This window comes from Rhipicephalus microplus, chromosome 3, assembly GCF_043290135.1.
Source record: "Rhipicephalus microplus isolate Deutch F79 chromosome 3, USDA_Rmic, whole genome shotgun sequence".
Taxonomy (NCBI): Eukaryota; Metazoa; Arthropoda; class Arachnida; order Ixodida; family Ixodidae; genus Rhipicephalus; species Rhipicephalus microplus.
Window position 1 is genome coordinate 68,858,120 of NC_134702.1, and position 20,984 is coordinate 68,879,103.

The 20,984-nt window shown below is 49.1% G+C and overlaps 1 non-coding gene across 1 annotated transcript; it reads left to right on the forward strand.

Moving 5' to 3' along the window:
- The first annotated feature begins 19,460 nt into the window (after nt 1–19,460).
- On the forward strand, nt 19,461–19,532 carry TRNAH-GUG (transfer RNA histidin (anticodon GUG)). The gene has a single exon. It is a non-coding gene; the product is annotated as a tRNA-His (tRNA).
- The last annotated feature ends 1,452 nt before the right edge of the window (nt 19,533–20,984 follow it).

Here is a 20,984-nt window from a genome sequence, read left to right on the forward strand (position 1 = left end):
TTCAAGGCGCGCCTGAACTTAAGGACACGGGCCTCGAGAATTTCCGACTCCTTCGAAAAAGCGGTCACCGCCACCTGGATTTGATCCCCAACCTGCGGGTAAGCAGCATGATACCTTAGCCACTAGACAAGAATGGCAGGCCTAGGTTAATATATTCTAAGTGATATGCAAGAAATAATCATATGAATTTCTCTTAAATTGCGAGGAACTCTTCCGAGAACATCCGGCTGACACCATCACCACTCGAGAGAAGGCGCAACTTCATCGGCAAGTTCGCGATCGCTCGTGCTGTGGCAAGGCCGAGATCGCGAAGGGAATCGATGGGTTTACCACGCCACGCTTTGCTGAGATTGCATGGCTGTGGAGCTGCAATAATTGCCGGACTTGCAACTACAGTGAGACCTAAACAAGTAATACATTAGCCTAGGATTTAGCGCGGGGTTTAGAGGTATACACCAAGACTTACAGCATGCAGAATGCCATTAGTGCGGCATTGACTGCAAAATGAGCGCGTGCTATATTTGTGCAGAGTTAATGATAGATTAAGCACTAGATTTTCAAATCGGTAAAATAATAACCGTTCTAAAGTATTGACACTATCAATGCAGTGTTTTTCTTTTCTTTTTTTTCGTGAAAACCTATATGCTGCATAGGGATCTTTTCCTTTGCTTAAAGATATCTCCGGAAACACGGAGCAGAACCATGCGGCTGCGCTCATGCAGTACTTTGTTTCGGTGCTTTCGAAGATGCTTCAAGTGAAATAGCTGCTTAAGGTACTGTTCACAATGAGATCACGGCTGCTCGATATGACTAAGCGGTTGGTTATCGTTATCAAAGCTATAAATTCAAAATCATATCAGGTGCCATCATGCAAAAGACAAACAGTGTACTAAAGCAGGAAATGCACGAAACTGTCGTGGCATGAATCGGTTCCAGATTCCGCGACGCCATTCATGCTCAACGCCATTCATGCTGACGCCATTCCGCGACGCCATTCGCGTTTGATGAGGCACCTAAAGCTTTTGGCTTTGATCCATCGCCATACGTGATGATGAGTCCTTTCCGGTGGTTCAACACTTTTGGATATTAGAACCAGCCGTAGATTCCGCAGCCGCATCTGTGAGAACGGCCATTGAGATCCGGTTACCCGTCAAAGAGGCTTCGGCGGATGCATAACTCTAAATACAGAACTATAGACAAGACCTATTCGTTCCTTCAGAGACAACGACAATGAAGCGACGGCAGTAAGCATTTTCCCTGAGCCATTTTCAGGACAGGCTCCTATCCCCGACATCTCACTTAGCTGAGAAGAAGAATAAAAAAAGTGCCGCCACATCCACGAAGTGAATGATGATGAGTGGGCGAAGCTCCGGAGGTAAACCTGGTAAACCATGAATCCTCCGTACATTTTGCCCACTCGATTTTATTGCAACGCTCCCCCTAGCGTACGTCGCCGCACTATATCGAACGATGACACGCGCCATATGTGGCATCATTCCTATTTTATAACACCTCGCATCTTTCATAATCAACTACACGTACCGCCGTCTAGTTTATAACATCTTGCATCTTTTGGATGGACGGACGGACGGACGGACGGACGGACGGACGGACGGACGGATGGAAGGACGGACGGACGGATGGATGGATGGGTGGACGGACGGACGGACGGACGGACGGACGGACGGACGGATGGATGGATGGATGGATGGATGGATGGATGGATGGATGGATGGATGGATGGATGGATGGATGGACGGACGGATGGACGGACGGACGGATGGATATGGCTGTACCCTTTAGATCGGGCGGTGGCTAGCGTAATACTTAATGCCGTCAGCTACAAGTACCGCCATCTAGTGAACACTGCAAGAACTGAACGAGAGGTGGCTACATACAGGGGACGCACAGCCCACGCCTTAAGGAGCTTCGCTCCTAAAACGGGCCAAGCCGGTTGCGTACAATTACATTTTGACCCTCAATGAACTGCCCCGTTAGATTTTAGGTGCAACTCGCCATTATTGTAAAGGTGTGAAATTGGTGTCCAAGTACTGCGTTTGTAAATGAAATGAAGTGTTCCGCATGAGTATCAGAAAAGAATGTTCAAGGTATGCGAAATGACTATACCCGACCTTCCTTCTAACCCAAGATGACGGTTACAGTGCGATCCCGACATTGCTATTATGCTGCTTGACGCAGTTTATTTTCTTTAGTTTTCATTTGCACTCTTCTTTCGTGCGTGTGCTTCAGGATAATCCAGATTTGTCGCCCGCCATTGGCGCTATTCCGAGATTAAACTCAGTTCTTTTCTCCCTGGCACCCGTCCCGCCGGACAGCCGTGATCGTATAGTGGTTAGTACCTTGCGTTGTGGCCGCAATAACCCAGATTCGAATCCTGGTCACGGCAACTTTTTTTTCGTTTCTTTTATTCTTATCTTTTTTTCATTTATTGGCGACAACAATGCGCCCTATCTCTCCCCTCTGGTGCGGCTCGCTCATTCTCCTTTGGCCGGTGTTAATTCCAGTTTCAGTTTATTGAGCATTTTCTTTACAAAATTGTGGACAGAGAACGCAAAGATGGGCGCAAATAGCTACTATGTTAGCAGCTTGACGAGGCTCCTAACCTTTTCATACAAACTTGGCATCAGAGAAACCGCAAAACGCCAATATGAGCACATGCTTCCCGCTTTAATGGGTAAAATCTAAGCACGTCTGGCCCACGGGTGCTCCTGTCCACCTGAGAGAGGGGTATACTCACGGACAACTTTCTGTGGCAATGAAGGGAAGGCTACAGAGGCAAAGTAGCATGTGCCACCACTCTTGAAAATAGTGCCACGAGTGCGTTCGTGTTTTCCGCATGAAATTAATCGAAAAGAACAACACTATTTTGTACTACATGCTGTTTATATAGACACAATGCACGCACCGAGGAGATATCATTATTTATTGTTGCTTTCTTTAGAGTTTTTTCGCGTTTTTGCGCGTCTGAAAAACATTGCACGTTTAACGAGCACCTCACAACCAAAATGGCGTCTTTGTTTTTAGGTGAGCGCGCGTCGCCCTCCAGCAATTGCGACGACTCGCCGAAGGAGCTTGTGTCGAATTTCTCTCACGAATGGCTGTGTAAGCAGGCGCATCAAATTTTGTGGAGTGCATAGGATTACATGAACGCGGCCGTCATTCGAAACGCGAGCCGAACCAGACTACTTCGCGGAAGAGTACAGGAGCAGTAGCTCCACCCACGTAGCCTTCCCTTCATTGCCACAGAAAGTTGTCCGCGAGTAGAGTTCACTTAAGGTGCGTTTACACTAGAGCGAAATTACACTGGAGAACCGATTGAATTCCCAAGTGATAGGACGGATTTTTAGCGCTCCGTATTTCGTCGGTTCCTCTTCACAGTGGACGCGTTCGCTTCGGCGGCGCGTTGTGTACGTTGTTACGAAGACGAGACGCCAACACGGTCCCGAAGGCGCCACTGCTCCGAACTCCGCCGCCAAGGTCACCAGCCGTTTGGTAGCGTGTGTTACTCAGCTAGCGACTGCTTCTGCGCAGAGCTGATAGACGAGCGGACGAGACGATGGTAAGTTAAGGCAAAGTTTATGTACAGCATAGAAATAGAGGCGTTACAAATTCGGCAATGGGGCCGACAGCTTAGGAACTCGAAGAGCCGAGATGTCTTCTCTCGCAGCTGCCAACCACTGTTACGAAGAGCACCGCCGACGAGGTTACGAAGGGCGCCACGAAATTCGCCGCTGCCAAAGACACCGGCCGCACCGACAGCGAAAGGGACTCGAAGCAACCGAGAGGCTTCTCTGACACACAGGTCTACTGCTGGCTACGCGCTACAGGTTTTTTTTATAGGCACCGGGTGGATCCTTTGAGTCACGAATGTCCAACCAGAAGCGCCGCTGGCCGTGATGTCAGAATCCTCCAATGGGCCCGCCACTGGGCCGCGTCATGCTTATCAAATCCGGAGCCGCTGCGCGTGGTTGCAACCAAGGTCGAGTGACGTTGCCACGCATTGCGTAAAATTCGCCAGACTGGAAGGCGGCGATCGCTTCAACGGGCTCGCGGGCTGAAGGAGCTCACTGTGCGTTGCGTGACAGATCGGTGCCGCCGCTTGATGACGTCGTAGAGTTGATCGCGTCAGGCAGGTTCGATCACTGGCCTTGACACAGATTGCCTTTGCAGAGGCATTGACGTTCGGTGTGGAGTCCCAGGCGTAACAACGTTCACGGTTCACGGCACGCTCTCGGGCGTTGGATTACTGCGCTTCATCGAGAATAAGATGACCACAAACATGAAATCAAAGGGGAAATCCAAGTCCCTCCTCACCCTTCTCGGCCTGCGGCTGCCGTCACCAGGCACACCAGTCCAGCGAGCGCCTCGACTGCTAAACAATTGCTGGAGAAGCAGGCCGTCTCTGCAATCAGCGGCTGCCTTCAACAGCAAGCACAAGAGGCCAACTCGACTGCTTCCGACCACCTCGTGCCTGCCTTCTCCACGACGGCGAGGGTGCCAGCACACTAGGCGTTCCTCCCATCGACCCAACAGAGGACATGGACACCACCGCGGCCTCGTGAAAGCGAGTACGCGAACAGAACGAAGAGCCTACAGTGGTGCCCGACACGTCCTGCCTTGCGCGGAACATAGTGGCGACTTCGCAAGCCCCCGCAACACATCTCCCAACTTACCGCAGTTCAGAAGGCAGCACGGGAACCTCACTAAAGGCTCCCACCGCTACTGCCAGTGCTCCGGCACCGTGGAAGAGGAAGCCGCAAGCTCGGAACTCGCAGCGGAAGCAACAACGCACCTCCTAGACGCACACAGCAGAGGCCCCTGCAGCATCGGAGCCTCAAAGCTCTCCCATCACCGTACCGCGCCCGTGACCAAGCCCTTCCCACGCCGAGAGACACTGCATCACGTGTCATCTCCAAGGCGGCACAGCGAAGGGCAAGGGCCCTGCAGGCCGTGGCTGTCGTGACGGATCCAGCAGTAGTGGGCACTGCCCTCTATCGTCCATCTGCTCCCTGCTGCTCTTTTCGGGGGTCTCCACGCCTCGCGCTCGTGGCGGTGCTTCCTGGGCAGCCCGGTATCGTGGCGGCGCATGTCTACCACCGCCGAAACATCGTAGCTGCTGACGTGGCGTCGCTCGAGTGCTTGCACGAGCCCCTTACCATCGCGGAGCTCAACGGGATCCCCGTAACCGCCAGGGAGCCTGCGGACCGTCGGGTCAGCACCGGTTTCGTGTACGGCCACCTCACCGACACAGAGCTGCTCCGAGGCATCGTCTCAGCCATTCCTGTGAGTGTGGAGACTATGGAGGGAGGCACTGTGAAGCTACACTTCTCAAGCCTCTCCCCACCCAACCGCATCACCATCTTCGGGCTATAGCTATGTGTGCGGCCCGTGAGACCGCGTCCACGACAGTGCCGGCAGTGCGGTCACTTAGGCCACGTTACCGAGACACGTCAGCGCCCCAGTGACTTCGTCCGCTGCGGCCGCCGACACCTGGAGGCCAACTTCTGCAAACCCCACTGTGTAAACGGCGGTGGGGCTCACTTCGCAACCAATACCACCTGCCCAATGTGGCAGGAGGAACGGAGGGTGGCCACGCTCATGGCTACAACACCGACGCTGCTTTCGAGGCGTGCAGTTAGGCCGGTGGTCCGCGAGGAACGCCGCGAGGTGCGATCGTACGCTGTCGCGCTGAAGGCAAGCCCGCCTCCCGGCAGCAAAGCACCGGGCCAGCCGCGAACTCCACTAGCGCCACGCCAGCTAAGCCAGCCAGCAGCCCCTTCCACCGAAGTGAAGTTGCCCGCTGCTCAGCTTGTAACGCCTGCCGAGGACGAGAGAGACGCGCACATTCGCATTCTCGTGACCACCCTGAAGTACGGCTCGACTTCTTGCCCCAAGACCGCCCTGCGCGGGTACTCTGCACAATTACAGCCAACCCGCTACCCGGTGTACTTTGGCGCGAGTAATCGCACCCCAGCAAGAGCACACCTGCCCTCCTACATCGAGACGACCTCCACAGGCCTCTCATCCCAAGTTTGGGATGCTGTAGGCGACTTCCCGCCCTCCTTGACGCAATGGACTCGCGGCTGCTTTCTTCTGTTCCTTCTCTTCCCCACATCTATTTCTCATCTATCCTGTTCACCTCCTTCCCCCATCCCTTACAAAGAACTGCGCCGTGCTCCCCAAAGGGCTGCAGAAATCAGGCGCCTTCTTTTTCTTCAAGAATCACTACACACACACATGACATTGACACGACCCCGACGCACACCCGAGCAAGACGCAAATGATCGGCCAACGAGTCACCCACCGACAATGTTACCATAACGTGTGGTCACACAGGCTGACAACGACGCCGCGAAAGACAGCATGTTGTCGTAGTGTGATGACAGACCGAAAACACCAGCAAAACATATCGGCAGACTTGCAGGCAGGTCGTCCGGAAATTGGTGGTCGATCAAAAATTTGCCCACGTCGTCGCCTCCGCGTCGTCTCTGGCACCCCCTATCAGTGACGCGCGGATTTCTCTCAAAGCTCCCTTCGTCCACTCTGAGTTGCGGTGGGGGGGGGGGGAGTAGTGATCTCTAAAAACGGAAATTGTAAATAAGTGAGCCCCGGAACTGTCTGCATTTGACTGTGACATCTCACGAGGTGCTCACGAGGGAATTCGATAAAGATACCAGATGGTAGCGCAGCATGTGTATATTTCTATATTATAGACTGTTTCAAGATTGCAAGCGTTGCACCACAAAAACCTTCCGGTCACCTCTTTTACCACCTCTTAACTTCGAAACTGAAAGCACGTTTTCAAGCTTTTTCTTGGGTAAGGAAAACTTCTCTTTAGCTTTTCAGGTAAAAAGAACGTGCGCATAGTACAAGATAATTTCCTATAGTTTTTCCGTAGCTCGAAACAACATCTTGTTCCATATATATTGCCATACAAGGGAAACAATATAGAAAATGAGCAGGCAAATTTTTAAAGCTCTTCTTGCTAACCTTTGCTAATAGGGCACATCAGGGGACAAAACAGGATGTCATCAAGGGCCTGTGTTTGTAAACGGTTAGAGGGTCTATAACGGCTGTCAATGAAACACGAGTTCACTTGTTCACCCGCACTCATCTGTCGCATGGAGTAATATAAAAGGGCAAGAGGGGGCACTTCCACAGGCTCCTGCAGCTGATTTGGGTTCGCAGCGCACCAAACAGGTGTGGTGAAACTTTGCAGCCTGAGAGATAGCAGACCGCAAATAAGACTGTCTCGAACGCCATTTTGTAGTGACTAGGATTAATATAGAGCCTCCGAGACCACTTATACGTGCGTTATCATCTCTGAGTCCATACTTTATTTTTTTAACGCATCGTTTGGGTGCATTGAGCTTCATGTAAGCTGCGCCGCTAGAGCGGCAAGCACACGATGCAAATGTGTGTCTATGCGTCTATGCACACAATTTAATTAAAACATGAGAATAATTGGAGGAGTGAAAACGTTTATTTTTAAGTGATAGTCTTGGTAAGTACATGCCTTTTTTCTTAGTGTTTGATAAACGCAGGCACGAAGAGAGGTTCATATTACACTGTGAGACGCAAAAATACAGCTGCCATATTATTATTATAAATTACTCAGAATAAATAAACATAGAGGCAACAATATAACAAACACTGCAGCAAAATAATGCTGCAATATACGGACACAAGTATACATACAGTGCACAACGCGACACGGCAGTATATAGTTGCCTCAGCACGCGACTGTGTCATAAACCAAAAAAAGAAAAGTGAAATGTTGGCTACGTTTTCTTCCCACCTTCGCACTGATTTTCTCCTGCACACTTTACATCGCTCTTTCGCGAAAAACAGCCACAACCAGTTGCTGCAGCAAAAAAACTCCCAAGCATTTCCCCGAGGGTGAACATGGTTAAGTGCGAATACACGGGGTGATGCTATGAAGGGTATTTATTAATTCGCACTATTATATTTATTAATCACACTATGGTGCCTTTATGGTGTAATGGTTCCTGGGAATCGCAATTTGATCACACGGGGGAGTTTACGTTAACTCACTGGCGAATGCCAACGGATTTTAACTTTACTCCCCCTCACGACCCGCTCTCAACGGGAGACTGAGAGAGAAGGCGGGCGCGCGAGAGAGAGGGGTGCGCGCGCAGCTGCAGCGAGCGAGGAGAGCGGAGGAGCGAGCGAAGGGGGAGGGGGTATAAGGCGCGTTACTGACACCGATATCAGCGTCGCGTCCGTGGCTTATTCGGTAGAGCGTCGCGCTGCGGCCCGCCAAGTCCTCTTTCTTTTAAAGATAGAGAGAAGACTGCGGACGCCGCCGACGGTGGTGGATGGTTTGGGGTCGCTTATAAAGTATATTCACACTTAAAATAAAGCAATTTTAGGTGTCATGGAAGCCGTTCACGAGGCAGGAGTGTTTACTCAAAGATTACGTCCAAGCTTTAGCTAGAAAACATTTTTCTAGACTCACCACTTCTCTTATTACGCTTGTTCTAGCTTCAAGCAATTTGCGAACGGCACAGATAACGATACCGAGCATAGCTGCACTTTCGCAAAATCTCACTCATGCAGTGAGATCGAATACATGTAGCGGCACTAAAAAAACCTAACAATGCGAGCGGCGACTCAATTTCATGAGCCAAGAAAGAATTTTCTCGAAAACGCTCTGCGGAACATTCCGGACAGTTTTCTTTTGTGTGAAGTAATCCACGAAAACCGTACGCGAAGAACAAAAAAAAATCTCTGCGCCGAACAGCACAATGCCAGAAATATTAGTTTAAGGCTTCAATGACAAATGCAATACGCACTTAACATAGTATTAATGGCCTTTGTACCTACCAGCAGCCAAGATGAAGGCCGCCGAAAAAAGCGAAGACCACGACGCATGCTAGGCACGTTATCGCACAACTTTTGTGGCGTCTCTCTGATACTGTCCACACTTCTTCATTGCCGTAAAAGCTCATGAACATGGAGCGTGACAATGTTGCCGTGGCGTCGACGCCATGTGCACTTTTCTTACATCCCATTCATGCCTGATCCCAGCCCGACGTTATCGCACCGTACAATCGCAGACGATAAAGACGGAATCAGGCCACTATATCACATACGCAAAAACACGTAGACGCATATTTCACTAGAAAATGTACTGTAAGAATTACTACTACGCGTGTTTCCTTGAAGCAGTAAGAGATGTATTGCCATCTTGTGGCTGGGATGCAGTTGCGTAGCTCAGCCGCTTTCTGGCCCGAGTGGCCACTATTGTCAATTTCATGTTACTCTATGACTGTCGTATCACTTGCTCACCTGATGCAATCAACATGGCGTCCGAAGTGGGCGAGATCCATCTCCGCTGAACCCGTGCTTGCATCCTCGTGACACGGCACGGCTGCCACAGCCGCAACTCCACCATGACAACCACCGCAGCTGAGGGTCTGGCCGGAACGTCGAACCCCGCGGCCACTCTGTTTCTACCATACATGGCTCAGCTGCGTCCGTCGTCACCGTTTGACATCGATAACTACAGTTCGTAGGTCTGCATGGCTGCTGCAGTTCGAAGAGTTCGCGCTCACTACCAAACTTGACGTCGCACCGGCTGAGGTGCAAGTCCACTCCGGCTCTACAGTATGAACCCGCAAGCCAGGGCTGTCCTCGCGTCGACCATGCTAGGCCAGGTGGATATGACGGACGTCACCGCCTTGAAGAAAAGCGTTCACTGACCACTTCGTTCACCCGGCGAATGAGCTGTACTGTACGCGTCTGCGCGCTTCCTTCGCCGTGCACAGCAACCATAAATTATGACGGCCGACGCCTTTTTTGCTGCACTACGAACGATGGTCAAGTCCTGCAACTACCCGTCACCCAACGTCAAAAAATGGCTCGTTCGAGACAGTTTTCTCATGTTCGGTCGCGAGCTCTCGGACAAGCTCTGTCGGAACCCGAAAATAACGCTGCAAGAAGCACTGACGTATGTTCAAAAGAAAGAAGACGCACATGCGCAGAGAGCGTGACTCGGAAAAAGCATCGTCGTTCGCCGTCGACAGCGCTCGCAAGCGTGCAGCTGATAAGAAATACAATGCGACAGCTGAGCCCATTCTTCGGGTGAGCGTAACACCCTCGTGCCGACTGCACGGCTCGCCGAGCGTCCTTAACATTTGCCGCAAGAGTAGTCATTTCGAGAACGTGCGCTGCAAAAAGAAGCGTGTAAACGTAAACAGGAGGAACATACAAAAGCCTTCGGCCAGGTCCATCGAGTGACATGCTGTTACAGGAGAGCGCCTGAACGCGAAGTTTGTCGAGATACTCGTCTATGGGCGCCCACTTTTCTTTAAAGTGGACTCCTGCGGGGAGTTTCGGCAGTACCCGGTACGCATTCCAGCATTCCCTCAAAGCTTCCAAACACCAAGAAATGGGTTAAAAGACCCGGGCAACCAAAACCTGCAGGTCATAGGCCCTTACGTCGCTACCTTGTCACGGCGCGGCCAGCTTCTTTACGTCGAGGCAACCAAGACAGTCTCGCTGCTAGGCTTCCTGGCAATCCAAGCCCTGGGTGTCTGTACGCTTGTCGACGATGTCGCGAGGACTTCACAGCCCTCAGACAACTTTTGTTCATACCTAAATCTCTTCCGAGGACTTGGGACGCCCTCCGAAGCCTACACTATCAGGCTGCAACCAAAGACTCCGCCTTTCTCCTTAAGCGTACACCGGCGCATTGCACTCCCACTCCACGACGTCGTAAATACTGAGCCAGACAAGCTCGAAACAGAGGGCTTGATTCATTGAGTGGACACACCCACTAACTGATGTGTTGGACTCATTGTCGTTCGGGCGGGGCAATTGCCTGCAAATTAGGCAAGGCTAGATCCGCCGGCTACCTACAACATCCTTACCCTAACCAAGGTCTTAGACGGTTATCGATTGTATGTGGACTTGACTCGTTTCAATAAGGTGATTCATCGAGAGCGTCACGTGCTCCCTACAGTGTAACGATGTCTCGGATTGCTGGTGGAGGCTACGGCTTTCTCCAAAGTAGACACCAGGTCAAGCTTTCGCCAGTTCAAGCTGTTTCCGAGTCCAAGGAATTCACCACATTTATAAACCCATTTCAAAGCTGTTGTTTCCTCCAGCTACCGTTTGGGATCACGTCAGCACCGAAGCACTTCCAGCTGCAGATGCTCCGAATCCAGGACGGCCAAGCAAGTGTGGTGAACATACTAGACGACCTCCTGATCTTTTGGAGGACACGCACCGAACAGGACCACCGTCTCCGACAAGGCGTGCACCGGCTATAGCAAAGACAGAAGTCACGCTCAACCGCACGATGTGTTCGTTCGCCACTTCTAGGGTGTAAGTTTCTGGGCGTCCTAGTCGGCGCAGAAGGCATTTCTCCTGACCGAGAGAAGGTTGTGGTGATACGCGCCATGATTCCACCTGAAGATGTCGCAGGAGTCCGTCGTCTGCTGGACATTGTGAACCACATCAGACACTTACCACATGTTTCGGAGATTGTTGCGCCGATCCGAGCATCTGCTCAAGAACTTTGCCTGGACTTGGGGCCCAGCGCAGCAGTCCGCCTTCTCCGAACTTAGAAAAGCCACTGGGTTCAGACCTCTGCGTGGCTTCGTTCAACGCTACATATAAGGCCACGATCTCGCCTGACGCCAACTCTTATAGTCTCGGTGCAGTACTTCTTCACGAACAGCCATACGGTAGACGTCAAGCCGTCGCTTTTGCATCGCGCTCCTTCACATCCACGGAATGCTGGTACAGCCAAACAGAAAAAGAAGCTTTGGCGACCAGCTGGGTGGTGCAAAGGCTTTAGTAATAGGTTCATGGACTTCTGTTTTTTCTCGAGATGAACTATCAACCACTGGCGGCCTCTGTGGTGTTATGGTTTGAACTTCTGCCAACGGGAATCCAGCGGTTTCACTGGAAGCTCATGCACTTCCAGTACCAAGTACTCTACGTACCGGGGAGGCTGTTAGCAAGTGCCGATACATGTTTTATTCCACCGCCGGAGTCTCCTTCATCCACCCGGGTTTAATAAATAGAACTCCTTTCACGTGAAGTCGTTCGCTTCTTCCCAGACATGGCCTCATCATAGCTTGAGCCCCTACGCTAGGCCCAAGCCAACGATGGCGAGTGCAGTTCTACTTCAATACTGCTCCAAAGTCTGGCCTCGGCAGTCCCACATGTCCCTCCATGTGAAGAGGTACCGGCAGAAACCAAGGGGGCTTCAGCGTCTGTGAGGACTTGCTTCTCCATGATTCCCGCATCGTCGTGCCGTCTGTCCTTCGGCACGGTTATGCTCATCTATGATGGGCATCGAGGTATCAACCTATACAAAGCTTTAGCTCGGGAGTCAGTCTGGTGGCCGGGCATCAACAACCAGATAGAAACACTGGTGTATACTGCTCCACATGCGCCGAAACCAGGGTGCAGTGCTCGGAGCTCATGTTGCCGTTAACTTCTCCAACTCTACCCTGGGAGGAGGTCGGTATCAATTTTTAGGGGCGAAGCTTCTAGAGCCTTGGGTCTGTCCTTGCATGTCTGTGACTAGTTCGTAACCACCTAGTTGTATGACTCACTCAGCAGGTGGCAATGATGTTAGTGACAGACATACGAACGGACGGATGGGCAGACAGACAGACATACAGGCATATGGACAGACGGACAGAGACAGGCAGGTGGACAGCCAGACACACAAACATATAATGGATGAACAAACGGATGGATGGATGAACGGATGGATGCATGAACGGATGGATGCATGAACGGATGGATGCATGAACGGATGGATGCATGAACGGATGCATGGAGGGACATATGGACGCACTGACGGAAGGATGGGCACATGGACGCATGAACGGGCGGGCGCACGGGAGGACGAACGAACGCACGGATGGGCGGACGGACGGACAGACGCTTCACTCCACTCATCGTAATTCACTGCGAGGATATGCTGTGATTTTTTCCCCTGGACGGATAAGACGGCGTCCTTCTGGTAGATGACTGGTCACACTTCCCGAAAGTCATCAGCCTACGTTGAACCACCGCAGATGCGGTCATCTAAGCCGTCAAGAGCGTTTTCGCACGATATGGAACTCCGAGGCTGATGCTCAGCGATAACGGTCCTCAGTTTGCGTCGAAAGAATTCTTCCCCTTTGCAGAGTCTTATGGCTTCTGCTTTGTGCTGAGCAGCAGCCCTTAATTTTCACAGCCGAACGGGGAGCTGGAAGATGGTTAGGACAATCTACCTGCTACGGAAGCCACATGATCCTGGCACTTTTGGCATACTGGGACACCCCTGGTGTAAATGAAGTTAGTCGTGCTTAGATGCTGATGGGTAAGCACCTACAGACCGGGCTGCTTAAGACATCGCATCTTCTGGGGGCAGCTTGGTCCCCTTGAGTCCCCTTGAGTCCCCTTCACTCTACCGAACGTAGAGAACCGGAGACACATGGCTCGCGGCTTGCGACCTCTACAGGCTGGAGAGCAGTTCTGGGAACAAGACTTTCACTCCCGAGCTACAGTCTTGGGGCCAGCTCTACTCCCACGCTCCTGCGTGGCGCGTGTACTCCAGTGCAACCGGAAGCACCTTGTGCCAACGAAGAGACATCATGGCCAGCCCACTTGCAACTCCCGTGGCAGCCGAGACCGAGACTACTACACCGACACGACCTTCGTATGAATCTAGATGACCTGAGGATGACCAAGCACCTTGGCAGAGCACTTCCACTCGGAGTTCTCCGCCACGCGTCTCGCAGTTCGGCAGAATGATTCGTTGGCCAAAGAGACTGGACCTGTGATTATTGTATTTCTTCAGTCTTTTTTCACGTTTTTTTTGTCCTAGTTTGCCGAAGGGGGGGGGGGAGCTGTTGTAGTTACCGTAGCACCAAATGGTTGCACTATTGATGAATGGTACTACAGACAGAAGGTTAGGTGGGCAGATGAGATTAAGAAGTTTGCGGGTATAAATTGGCAGCAGCAAGCACAGCACCGGGTTAACTGGCGGAACATGGGAGAGGCATTTGTCCTGCACTGGACGTAGTCAGGCTGATGATGATGATGATTATGATGATGATGATGATGATTACATGCAGTACTTCCAGATGGCATCACAGCATTTACCGATTTCTGTAATAGCGGCTGCCAATAATACATGACGTCATTTGTCTGGACGGTGACTCGGCTATCATGTCATTTACTAACGTGATACGCTCGTCAGATAGGAAAAGCCGTGAACTGTCCTTTTTTCGAAGATTGTATACGATTTTTGTTGCTGTCATAGTTTTTTTTGCTTAGTTCTTTTAAAAACTGGACACATATGAAAAGAAGCGCCATCCCACCTCCACCAACACGTGCACTATCCCGAAACTGTTACCCTTTCACTTGGCGCTGTTTATATTGTTTAGCTTGTTTTTTCCCTCAATCTTGCACATAGGTCACGGCGAACCAGTCTCTGAGATCTGCCCTAGTTTTTTCTCACTAGCACCCGTTCCAACGGGCAGTCGTGATCGAATTGTTGGTAGGGGGTTTATTTTTGCGATGTTTTGCAGAGATAAGTGAAAAAAGAATTCCCATTGGACCCGCATGGCATTAGAGTTCTAAATGTAGACAACGATGATGGGGCTGCTTTTGATGCAGTTACGCTCATGCGCCTCCATTGCATATGGAGAGCGAGAATGGCAGGTTGCCACTTTGATAAGGATGCACGGCCGGCCTGTGTCTATTTCAGAGAAAGCATTCACTGGTTTCTTAAGATTTATAGAGCGGCACCGGAGCCACCAGTATGGTTTCCACGACTGGAGCCTCTGGTGAGCTTGCGTGATTTTCGGCAAGGCTCTGTTTGGCGTTGCATAAAATGTTGCCGGAGTGAGAGGGTCAGTGTTGTCAGACTACCGCCAAATTTGGTATAGAAATTCGCCCCTGTAGTTTTGGCTTCCTCGCGAGAGTTTGGTGTCGTCCGCGGTGCATTTTGCGAGTGCATGAGCGATGCTGGCCGTTTAAATTAACGGAATGAACCGCGCCTTGCAAACGTTGGGGCGCGTTCTCTTGCTGCGTGCGCTGCTGTGCAATTAAGAGGTCGTGTCTCAGAGTTAGGAAATCAACGACGCGTCGTCCGCCGGGCGTTTCGCGAATGCGATTAACTTTTTGGCGAGTGTGTGTGCGACGTAATTAACGCAATGAACCGCGCGTTAAAGAACTCAGGGCCCGTTCTCTTGCTATGTGCGCAGCTGTGCAATTAGGAGATCGCGGCTCAGTATTAGGGACGACAGAGAAAACTGAATAGAGTCGCAGCAGGCGCTGCCCCCCCCCTTCTTTTTTTTTTCACAGCTGGTCGTGCCGCGTCGACCGCGTGCCACGACGGGGACGCTACGCTTCCCCTAGATGTGTCAGCACAAGACATATCGTTCGGACTCGTATACATGTGACGAATAAACGTCCCAAGGCTGGCTAATCAGGGTACGTCGGATAATCTACTGCTTATATACGCCTGGAAGGCTGCTTTATCGGCGCAGTTGGAGCGAATTAGGCGTGACTCGCACGTACCTGTAAATGGGACCCGGCATAAGCATTCAGTATTTGGAAATTTGGTCGTTTGTGCTTATTGCGGGTGGGGCCCTGCAAGCGACGGTGGCTGGTCGGCGGGGTCCTATTTACAGGTACGCGCGAGTCACGCTTAATTCGCTCCAACTGCGTCGATAAAGCTGCCTTCCAGGCGTATATAGCTGTAGCATATCCGACGTACCCGATTAGCCAGCCTTGTGACGTTTATTCGTCACATGTACACGAGTCCGAACGATATGTCTTGTGCTGACACAGATAGGGGAAGCGTAGCGTCCCCGTCGTGGCACGTGGTCGACGTGGCACGATCAGCTGTGAAAAAAATAATAGGGGGGAGGGGCGCAGCGCACCGCCTGCTATACTATCATCATCATCATCATCATAAGCCAGACTACGTCCACTGCAGGACAAAGGCCTCTCCCATGTTCCGCCAGTTAACCCGGTCCTGTGCTTGCTGCTGCCAATTTATACCCGCAAACTTCTTAATCTCATCTGCCCACCTAACCTTCTGTCTCCCCCTAACCCGCTTCCCTTCTCTGGGAATCCAGTCAGTTACCCTTAATGACCAGCGGTCATCCTGTCTACGCGCTACATGCCCTGCCCATGTCCATTTCTTCTTCTTGATTTCAGCTATGATATCCTCAACCCCCGTTTGTTCCCTAATCCACTCTGGTCTCTTCTTGTCTTTTAAGGTTACACCTACCATTTTTCTTTCCATTGCTCGCTGTGTCGTCCTCAATTTAAGCTGAACCCTCTTTGTAAGTCTCCAGGTTTCTGCTCCGTAGCTAAGTACCGGCAAGATACAGCTGTTATATACCTTCCTCTTGAGGGATAGTGGCAATCTACCTGTCATAATTTGAGAGTGCTTGCCGAATGTGCTCCACCCCATTCTTATTCTTCTAGTTACTTCAATCTCGTGGTTCGGTTCTGCGGTTATTACCTGCCCTAAGTAGACATAGTCTTTTACAACTTCAAGTGCACTAGTACCTATCTCGAAGCGCTGCTCCTTGCCGAGGTTGTTGTACATTACTTTCGTTTTCTGCAGATTAATTTTAAGACCCACCTTTCTGCTCTCCTTGTCTAACTCCGTAATCATGAGTTGCAATTCGTCCCCCGAGTTACTCAGCAATGCAATGTCATCGGCGAAGCGCAGGTTACTAAGGTATTCTCCATTGACTCTTATCCCTAACTGTTCCCATTCTAAGCTTCTGAAAACCTCCTGTAAGCACGCGGTAAATAGCATTGGGGAAATTGTGTCCCCCTGCCTTACACCCTTCTTGATTGGTATTCTGTTGCTTTTTTTATGAAGCACTATGGTAGCAGTTGATCCCCTGTATATTTCTTCCAGAATGTTTATATATTCTTCATCTACGCCCTGATTCCGCAGTGTTTGCATGACGGCTGATATTTCTACTGAATCAAACGCCTTCTCGTAATCTATGAAGGCTATGTATAGTGGTTGGTTATACTCTGAGCATTTCTCTATTACCTGATTGATAGTATGAATGTGGTCAATTGTTGAGTAGCCTTTTCGAAATCCTGCTTGTTCCTTTGGTTGATTGAATTCTAACGTTTTCTTTACTCTGTTAGCAATTACCTTTGTAAATAGCTTGTATACTACAGTGAGCAAGCTGATCGGCCTGAAATTCTTCAAGTCCTTGTCATCTCCTTTCTTATGTATTAAGATGATGTTAGCGTTCTTCCAAGACTCTGGTACTCTTCCCGTCAGGAGACACCTCGTAAACAGGGTGGCTAGTTTTTCTAACACAATCTGTCCTCCATCTTTCAGTAGATCTGATGTTACCTGATCCTCACCAGCAGCTTTGCCCCTTTGCATGCTCTCCTAAGCTTTTCTGACTTCTTCTATCATTACTGGTGGGGTGTAATCTGGGTTACTGCTAGTTCTTATAGTATTAAGGTCGTGGTTGTCTCGGCTACTGTATAGATCTCTGTAAAACTCCTCCGCTATTTTAACTATCCTATCCATATTGGTAGTTATTTTGCCTTCTTTGTCCCTTAGTGCATACATCCGACTTTTGCCTATCCCAAGTTTCCTCTTCAATGCTTTGAAACTTCCTCCGTTTTTCAGAGCGTGTTCAATTCTATCCATGTTATACCTTCTTACATCGCATACTTTACGTCTATTAATCAACTTCGAAAGCTCTGCCAGTTCTATTTTGTCTATTGTACTTGACACTTTCATGATTTGACCCTTCTTAATTAGGTTCTTCGTTTCCTGGGAAAGCTTGCCATTGTCCTGTCTAACTACCCTGCCTCCAACTTACACTGCACACTCCGTAATGATACTCGTCAGATTATCATTCATTGTATCTACGCTAAGGTTGGTTTCCTCACTAAGAGCCGAGTACCTGTTCTGCAGCGACACTCTGAATTCCTGTACTTTCCCTCTCAGTGCTAGCTGATTGATTGGCTTCTTGCGTATCAGTTTCTGTCGTTCCTTCTTCAAGTCTAGGCGAATTCGAGACCGTACCATTCTATGGTCACTGCATCGTACCTTGCCAATCACTTCCACATCCTGCACGATTCCAGGGTGTGCACTCATTATAAAGTCTATTTCGTTCTTATTTTCGCTATTAGGGCTCCTCCATGTCCACTTGCGGTTTTCTCGTTTTCGGTAGAAGGTATTCAAAATCCGTAAATTATTGCGTTCTGCGAATTCTACTAGTAGCTCTCCTCTGGCGTTTCTAGTACCGATGCCATAATCTGTACTAGAAACGCCAGAGGAGAGCTACTATATATATATATATATATATATCTATATATATATATATATATATATATATATATATATATATATATATATATATATATATATATATATATATATATATATATATATATATATATATATATATATATATATATATATATATATATATATATATATATATATATATATATATATATATATATATATATATTTAATCTCGTATCAGGTTGCCGCGCAGTGTTCAATGACCATGGATGCGATAGTCTTGGCAAACATCTGTCAAACATCTGTGCCCTGTACTCACACCAAAAATTTTAAAATACCCCTGATGTACAGCCCGGGTAGCTTAGTTGGTGGAGCATGAGACTCTTTATCTCAGGGTCGTGGGTTTGAACTCCTCGTTGGGCGCCTTCTTCATTTTTCGAATTTCATTTCTTTTTTTTTCTTTTTTTAGTGTGCGTGAAAAAGAGAACTTCGTAAGTGTGCGGTGCCCTAAGCAGAATTCAATTTTACAAAAAAAAAGTTTACTTTTTTTGGAATGCGATATGATCACTCGTTTGTTGTATGCAGCAGTAGTGTTAAAACGCAGTGGGGGAAACGAAAATCCCCACACAGTTGATTCCAGCAATCTGTCTACGCTTATACATGCCTTTTCGTACCACGCAACGTGTACACATGTTATCGCACCATCGAGTTAAGGAATCACAATTCCTTTTGCGGCAAAGACGGCGCCAGCGATCAGACACACCTGACCCCTTCCTTAATTTTGTAGCTTGTCCCTCTAGAATCTTTTTCATGCTTATATCACTAGAGTGGCTGATAATTTCGCAATAAAAAAATTGTGAGCAACAACCATCGTTGCCATGAATTGAAAGGTAGCCGTTCCTGTACAGAGCAACGTTTTGTATTTGACCGAGTATTTATCTGTTTTTTTAACCAAATTGTTCAATTCTACGTACGATGCTACCGAAGCTCACTTCACGAAGGATAAAAACCAATACACTCAATCATGTCCAGCGTTTTGTTTCTTTTTTATAATTGCTTTTTCTTGTGCATCGCTCATAGTGATCTTAGTTTCATTACTGCTTCGAGTCTGGTTCGGTTTTTGCTGCGCTGGCACCTGTCCAGCCGGGCAGCCGTGATCGTGTAGTGGTTAATACCTTGCGTTGTGGCCGCAATAACCCAGGTTCGAATCCTGGTCACGGCATAGTTTTTTTTTACTTTTGTAAGCTTTTAGCAAAAAGTTGTGAAGTTTTTTATTAACTTTATCATACAGTTTAGAATCTGTAAGGTCTTTCCTCTTCGTCTCCAAAGAATTGGTCTCATTCTGGTCATCGGAGGAGTGACTCTACTAACTGCAAATTGAAACCACTGTAAAAAAAAGCTACTGATTGCTTTCTTAATCAGTACTGACAAACATGTACAATGTCAGCTCGCGTTATGGTATAAATAAATGATTGAAAATGAAAAGCAAGCTGCCACGGAGAAGCAAATCCAAGTGCCAAACCTCAAGATGGAATTGAGGCAAGCTTAAGCTGGCACAGTATTCCAGCTTCGATAATTCTGCATAATTGTTAAGGGCGCTGTATATTCTTTAAGAACAAAAAAGGCTAACAATATAGCGTTAAATAAGGCGAATCAATCCTGAACCCTCGCTTCGCACTCGCAAGAGGAGATCGGCACCGCTGCGGTGCCGCCCGTGAATCCCCACATAAGCAGTGTGATTAGGCGTTGAAATATATGAATATAAACTCCTGACGGCGGATGAACCTGTATCGCGTACCATAATTTATTCGGAAGTAATATGTTGCGGACAGTTTTCGCTGGAAGCCATATTGACAACTTTCATCAATTGCATATGTTCGTCCTACCGCGCAGTTGAGCAGATTGTTCTCGAAAGTGCGGTTTCGTGTCCTTGCACGGGTGTTTCAAGATATTTCAAAGTGCCAGCCAGGCTTGCCGGGCCAGCTGCCATGCCAAGATACGGTAAATGGCGGCCTCACTACTGGCATACAGCTGAAGCTGAAAATGCGACCACTGATAAGCAGAACAAACGAACAGGCAAATAATTATAAATATGTTGCAGTAGTGGGATTCTAATCCACACCTTCGAAGAAACTCGTGCCCTAAACTCGTGCTGGCAGCCAGGAATTTTTTTCGGGAAGAGGGAGGGAGCACTTGTTGAAGGCTCTAACAAACACCTACTTTCAGTATTTATTCCCGGTAAAACACCCCCCCCCCCCCCCCATCGTTTGAATTTCAGGAGTAATGGGGGAGGGGGGGGGGAGGGTAACAGTTGAGGACATTGTAGTTTTGTAAGCAGAGCAAGTGAATAGACAGAAAGAAATAAAAAAGCTTCAGGCCACGATGGAATAAAAACCCACGCCACCGAAGAGGCTGGTGGGTTACCTAAACCAACGTGCTCGGCCCGCGCCTAACCGATGCCGCACTTAACAACGCGTAATAATCCCCTATTAGTGCACGCACGATAAAAGCTTTGTTGTCAATCAGCATCTGTTATTCCCTTGTTCGTATTTATTGTAGTGCTGTTTTATATGCTTAATTTTATTTTACTTGAACTAGCATGTAGGTCACGCGAGTTTTAAAACTTCTTAATTTTCTTCTCATACAGATACACTGACACGCAGGTGGCCCAGTC